Source organism: Callorhinus ursinus, unplaced genomic scaffold (assembly GCF_003265705.2).
Source record: "Callorhinus ursinus isolate GAN/ISIS: 27379988/994484 unplaced genomic scaffold, GSC_fseal_2.0 scaffold15, whole genome shotgun sequence".
NCBI classification, from domain to species: Eukaryota; Metazoa; Chordata; class Mammalia; order Carnivora; family Otariidae; genus Callorhinus; species Callorhinus ursinus.
The window spans coordinates 8466867-8474301 of record NW_027397077.1 but is presented as its reverse complement, the minus strand read 5'-3'; the positions used below and the strand labels follow the sequence as shown (position 1 = coordinate 8474301).

The 7435-nt window shown below is 38.7% G+C and overlaps 1 non-coding gene across 1 annotated transcript; it reads right to left on the bottom strand.

Annotated features, from left to right (window-relative positions):
- Nucleotides 1-4317: 4317 nt before the first annotated feature.
- On the bottom strand, nt 4318-4424 carry LOC112834313 (U6 spliceosomal RNA). The gene has a single exon (XR_003210839.1). It is a non-coding gene; the product is annotated as a U6 spliceosomal RNA (small nuclear RNA).
- Between the last annotated feature and the right edge of the window lie 3011 nt (nt 4425-7435).

Sequence of the window (7435 nt, the reverse complement as noted above, 5' to 3'; positions counted from 1 at the left end):
CAGGACTCTGGGATTGAGCCCAGCATTGAACTCCCTGCTCAGCGGGGAGTCTGCTCCCTCTGCCTCCGCCCCTGGTTGTGCTCTAGTTCTGTGTCTCAAGTAAATAAATAAAATCTTAAAAAAAAAAAAAAAAGATGTGAGGGGTGCCTGGGTGGCTCAGTCAGTTAGGCATCTGCCTTCAGTTCAGCTTATGATCCCGGGGTCCTGGGATTGAGCCCCACTTTGAGCTCCCTGTTCAGTGGGGAGTCTGCTTCTCCCTCTCTCTCTGCCCCTCCCCCTGCTTGTGTTCTCCTTTCTCTCAAATAAATGGGTGAAATCTTTAAAAAAAATAAAATAAAAGATGTGATACACACACATGCGCATGCATGTGTGCGCACAATGGAATATCACTCAGGCATCACAAATAACTAAATCTTGCCATTTGCAACGACATGGTTGGAACTAGAGGATATTGTACTAAGTGAAATAAGTCAGTCAGAGAAAGACAAATACCATATGATTTCGCTCATATGTGTAATTTAAGAAAAAAACAGTTGAACATAGGGAAAGGGAAGGAAAAATAAAATAAGATGAAAACAGAGAAGGAGACAAACTGTAAGAGATGCTGAACTCTAGGAAACAAACTGAAGGTTGTTGGGGAAGTAGGTGGGGGGATGGGGTAATTGGGTGATGGGCATTAAGGAGGGCACTTGATATAATGAGCACTGGGTGTTATATGCAACTGAGGAATTACGAAATTCCACCCCTAAAACTAATAATACACTATATGATAACTAAATTGAATTTAAGTAATGAATTTTTAAAAAGAATACAAAAGCACTTATTTTAAAGGATATATGCACCCCTATGTTTATTGCAGCATTATTCACAATGGCCAAATTATAGAAGCAGCCCAAGTGTCCACCAGTAGATGAATGAATAAAGAAGATGTGGGGTGCTGGGTGGCACAGTTGGTTAAATGTCCGACTCTTGCTTTCTGCATAGGTTGTAATCTCAGGCTCCTGAGATTGAGCCCTGTATCAGCTCCATTTTGCTTGAGATTCTCTCTCCCTCTCCCTCTGCCCCTCCCACTCATGCTCTCTCTCAAATAAATAAATAAATCTATCTTTTAAAAAAAGATGTATATATATATATATATATATATATACACACACACACACACACACACACACACAAGGGAATATTATTCAGCCATAAAATCATGAAATCTTGCCATTTACAACATGGATGGATCTAGAGAGTATAATGCTAAGTGAAATGTCAGAGAAAGACAAATACCACATGATTTTACTCACATGTGGAATGTAAGAAACAAAACAAACAAAGGGGAGAAAAGAGAGAGAGAGAGAGAGAGAGAGAGAGAGAAACCAAGAAACAAACTTTTAACTATGGAGAACAAACTGATGGTTACCAGAGGGCAGGTGGGTAGAGGGACGGGTGAAATAGATGATAGGGACTAAGGAGTGTACTTGTTGTGATGAACACTGAGCAATGTATAAAATTATTGAATGACTATATTGTACACCTGAAACTAATATAACATGGTATATTAACTATACTGGAATTAAAATAAAAAACTTTTTAAAAAAAGATGGTCTTCTCTATTTATTCAATATTACTACTTCTGGACTGTTATTTCTACCTGCTGATGTGGGCTTCCATTTGGGATCTTCCTTTAGTATTCCTTGTAGCGTGAATCTGCTAGCAATTTTGTTTTCTAAACTCTTATTTTTCTGAAGATGGCTTTATTTTAACTTCATCTAAAAATCAAGGTATAATTTATGTATAATGAAATGAAGAAATTCTAAATGTTCAGTTAAATGAGTCTTGACAAACGCATATATCCCATAAATCTATACCTCATCAAGATATAGGACAGCTCTATCACCCCAGAAAGTCCCTTTGTGCCTCTTTCTAATCCATCCCAATTCTCAGAGGCAACCATGGTTCTGATTTCTATCACTATATATTAGTTTTGCATGTATCAAAATTCATACTTGGAATTATACAATGTATTCTGTTTTGTGTTTGGCTTTTATCCCCCTCATCATGATGTCTGTAAGATTTGTCAGTGTCATTGTATGTATCATTAGTTCTTTGCTTTTTGTGGTTTAATAGTATTTTATGAGTATCCTCATAACATTTATTTATCTAGTCTCCTGTTTATAGACATTTGACTTGTGTCCAGTATTTAACTGTTATGAATTTAATGCTACAAGCATTCCTGTACAAGTCTTTTTGTGAACATACATTTTCATTTCTCTTGAGTAAGTACCTAGGAGTGGAATTGCTGAGTCACAGAGTAGGTGTAGGTGTATGCTTAATTTTACCAGGAGCAGCCAAACTAATTTCCAAATTGGCTGTTCCATTTTGCCAATGTTTGGTTCTCAGTTTCTAAAAATTTTTAAAAATTTAGCCATTTTAATAGATAAGTAGTGGTAACCCATTGTGGTTTAAGTTTTGCCTCTCCCTTATCCATTCAGCTGTTGAAGGGCATCTCAGCTCTTTCCACAGTTGGCAGACATTGCTGCTATGAACACTGGGGTGCATATGGCCCCTCTTTTCACTACATCTGTGTCTTCGGGGTAAATACCCAGTAGTGCAATTGCTGGGTCATAGCATAGCTCTATTTTTAATTTTTTGAGGACCCTCAACAAAGGAATATTACTCAGCCATCAGAAAGGATGAATACCCAACTTTTGCATCAACATGGATGGGACCAGAGGAGATTATGCTAAGTGAAGTAAGTCAAGCAGAGAAAGTCAATTACCATATGGTTTCACTTATTTGTGGATCATAAGGAATAGCATGGAGGGCATTAGGAGAAAGATGGGGAAAATGAAGGTGGGAAATCGGAGGGGGAGACGAACCATGAGAGACTATGGACTTCGAGAAACAAACTGAAGGTTTTAGAGGCAAGGGGGGTGGGGGAATGGGTTAGCCCGGTGATGGGTATTAAGGAGGGCATGTACTGCATGGAGCACTGGGTGTTATACGAAAACAATGAATCATGGATCGCTACATCAAAAACTAATGATGTATTGTATGGTGACTAACATAACATAATAAAATTAAATTAATTTTTTTAAAGATTTTTTTTATTTATTTGAGAGAGAGAGAATGGGAGATAGAGAGCACGAGAGGGAAGAGGGTTAGAGGGAGAAGCAGACTCCCCGCCGAGCAGGGAGCCCAATGCGGGACTCGATCCCGGGACTCCAGGATCATGACCTGAGCCGAAGGCAGTCGCTTAACCAACTGAGCCACACAGGCGCTTAAATTAAATAAATAAAAAAAAAAAAGATTTTAAAAGAGGGGAAAAAAGTTTTGCCTCTCCCTAATCAGTAATGATGTTGAGAAATTGTTCATGTGTGTTTGTGTGTGTGTGTGGGGGGGTGGGGCAGAGAGAGAGGGAGAGAGAATCTTAAGCAGGTTTCATGCCCAGTGTGGAGCTTGATGTGGGGCTTGATCTGAGATCATAACCTCAGCTGAAATCAAGAGTCGGATGTTTAACTGACTGAGACACCCAGGTGCCCCTAAAGATTTTATTTCTAAGTTATCTCTGCACCCAATGTGAAGCTCAAACTCACAACCCCAAGATCAAGAGTCACATGCTCTACTGACTGAGCCAGCCAGGCACCCCTGTATATCTTCTTTTATGAAGTATTGATTAACTCTTTTGCCCATTTTTATTGGGTTGCTTATCTTTGTTCTCAAGTTGCAGAAGTTCTTCTATCCTGGATATGAGATCTTTGTCAAATATATATATACACACAATATATATATGTATATATACACATTTGTTTATATATATGCACACAATATATACATTCTCTCTCTCCATACGTGTATGTATATATACACACACACATATATAGTAAATGTCCTTTTCCTCAGTCTGTGGCTTTTTTTAAAAAATTGAGGTATCATTGACATACAAGATTATATTAGTTTCAGGTGTATGGCATAATGATTTGATATTTGTATATACTGCAAAATGCTTACCACAATAAGTCTAGTTAACATCTATCACCACAGAGTTACAGGTTTTTTTTCTTGTTAAGATAACTTTTTTTTAAAGATTTTATTTATTCATTTGAGAGAGAAAAAACAGAGGGAGAGGGACAAACAGACTCCCCGCTGAGTATGGAGCCTGACATGGGGCTCAATCCCAGGACCCAGAGATCATGACCTGAGCTGGTCAGACCCTTAACCAACTGGGCCACCTAGGGACCCCTTGTTAACAGAACTTTTAAGATTTACTCTCTTAGCAACTTTCAAACACGCTGTACAGTATTATTGACTATGGTCACCACGCTGGAAAATATGGAACAATTCACGTATTTGTGTGTCATGTTGGTAAAGGGGCCATGCTAATCTTTTCTGTATTGTTCCATTTTAGTATACGTGCTGCCGAAGTGAGCAGCCCAGGTGACTTTTAAAAATGCTGTCTTTTGATGAACAGACGGTTTTAATTTGGATGAAGTCCATTCTATCAAACTTTTATACTTAGTGTTTTCTCTGTCCTAAGACACCTTTGTCAACTCCAAGGTCACAAAATAATTCTCATGGGTTTTCTTCTACAAGCTTTACAGTTTTAGCTTTAGTTTTTGTTTAGGTCTGTGATCCATCCTGTGTGGGTGTGTGTTGTCTATAATTTTAGATAAGGGTCAAGATTCCTTTTTTTCCCCATTGAAGATGCATTTCCTTTCTGCACTGAATTATTTTGTACATTAAAAAAATCAATACCTTGTGTAAACCTGTGCCTATTTCTGGCTTCTTTATTATTCTGTTTCATTGATCTATTTGTCTCTTCTTACACTAAAACCACATTGTCTTGATTACTGTAACTTTATAGTCCTTCAAGACAGTAAGTCTTGAAATCAGATAATGTAAACCTAGTTTGTCTAAGTGTGTACCTCTGCTCCCTTTTGGTTCCATTTGTATGGAATATCTTTTTCCATTCCTTCACTTTTAGCTTACGTGTATCCTTAAAGTAGAAGTGAGTCTCTGTTAAGCAGCATATACTTGGGTCGGTGTTTTTTTTTTTTTTTTTTTTTTTGGTCCATTTAGTCAATGTCTTTTGATTGGAGAATTTAATCCATTTACATTTAAAGTACTTACTGACAGGTAAGGATTTACTAATGTCATCTTATTAATTATTTTCTGGTTCTTTTGTAGTTCTTTTGTTCCTTTCTTCTCTTGCTGTCTTTCTTTGATGTTTTGGATGTTTTTCCATAGGGTTATGCTTTTTTTTTTTTTTAATTTTTTTAGGGACGCCTGGGTGGCTCAGTCAGTTAAGCGTCTGCCTTTGGCTCAGGTCATGATCCCAAGGTCCTGGGATCAAGTCCTGCATCGGGCTCCTTGCTCGGCAAGAGCCTGCTTCTTCCTCTGCCTGCTCTGCCTGCCACTTGCCCTGCTTGTGCTCTCTCTCTCTCTCTGATAAATAAATTAATAAAATCTTTTTTTAAAAAAAGATTTTTAAAAAGTAATCTCTATACCTGATATGGGGCTCAAATTTACAACCCCGAGATTAAGAGTCCCACATTCTACCGACTGAGCCAGCCAAGTGCCCCTACAGTGGTATTCTTTGATTTCCTTTTTTTCTTTTGTGTATTTACTGTAGGTTTGTGCCTTGTGGTTATCATGAGGCTTACATAAAACATCTTATAGTCTATTTTAAGTTGATAACTTCAATTGCATACACAACCTACCCTTTTCTCTTCACCCCAGTTTTGTTTTTGATGTCATAATTTACATCTTTTTATATTGTGTATTCATTGGCAAGTTATTGTAGCTATAGTGATTTTTAAAAAAAGATTTATCTATTTATTTTAGAAAGAGAGAGAGGACGTGCATGAGTGGGGAGAGGGGCAGAGGGAGAGAATCTTCAAGGAGACTCTATGCTGAGCACAGAGACCAAGGTGGGGCTTGATCTCACAACCCATGAGATCATGACCTAAGCCGAAACCAAGAGTCCGACACTCAACTGACTGAGCCACCCAGGTGCCCCACTATAGTGATTTTTAGTACTTTTGTCCTTTAATCTTTGTACTAGAGTTAAGTGATTAACACACCACCAGATTACAATATTAGAGTATTCTGAATTTGATTATATACTTACCTTTACCAGTGTGCTTTATATTTTCATATGTTTTCTGTTATTAATTAGCCTCTTTTCATTTCAGCTTGAAGAACTCTTTTTGGCATTTCTTGTAAGACAAGTCTCGTGGTAAAAGAGATGAACTGTCAGCTTTTGTCTGGGAAAGTCTTTTTCTCCTCTTCATTTCTAAAGGACAGCTTTATTCTTGGTTGACTTTTTCTTTTGGCACTTTGAATATATCACTTTCTCATGGCTTGTTCTCTGAGAAATCTACTGATAGCCTTATGGGGATTCCCTTGTATGTGAGAAAATTTTGCACTTACTGCTTTTAAAAGTCTTTATCTTTTTTTTTAGGGTTTTATTTATTTGAGAGAGAGAGACAGAAATAGTGACAGAGAGCATGAGTGGGAAGGAGAGGGAGAAGCAGGCTCCCCGATGAGCAGAGAGCACAATATGGGGCTTGATCCCAGGACCCTGGGATCATGACCTGAACCAAAGGCAGATGCCAACTGACTGAGCCACCCAGGTGCCCCTAAAAGTCTTTATCTTTGATTTTAGACAGTTTTACTATAATATGTCTTTGATAAGATTTCTTTGGATTGAATCTGGGGGCTTATGAGTGTCATGAACTGGATGTCCAAATTTTTTCCCATGTTTGTATATTCTCAGCTATTCTTTCTTCGTTTTTTTTTTTTATTATTGAAGTATAGTTGGCATACAGTTTACATTAGTTTCAGGTATTCAGCTAATATTTCTTTAAATAAGCTTTCTGCCCCTTTCTCTCTCTGTCAGCCCTGCTAAAGATGCTGAGGCTTTCTTGGAGCTTTTCTACATATACACCAGCTCCATACTTCTTGTTCCTTCTTGAGGGGATCCTTAAGATTGTATGTCTTCTCTCAGTCTTCCAAAGCCAGGCTGGATTCTGATAGCCAACCATTTGCTTCCCCTGAGGGCAATGCTGAACGCTCAAATTTGTGTTCTTTCTCAGCTCCATAGAATCAGCTGGCTTTCTATGCATACTCACTAACCATCTGCGAAGGCTCCTACTTGCCACCCTCAGGGGCCTACACAGGGAGCCAGCCATAGATAAGGGAGTATGTGGGTGATTAGCACAGAGTACTAGGGATGTCCATATGCCAGTTGGGAAGTCTGCAGGTGAGGCATCCTCAGTGGCTGGCTTCCTGATGGAGTCTGGTTAGAAGGACCCATGTTCCTTTGATACATTTTGAGCCCTACCTGCTATTCTCTTAGCCCCTCCCCACTCCTCAGTCATGAGGCTTACCTCAGTGTTCTGGAAGGTGTGACAAATGCACTTTAGTGACACCTGGGGCGGCT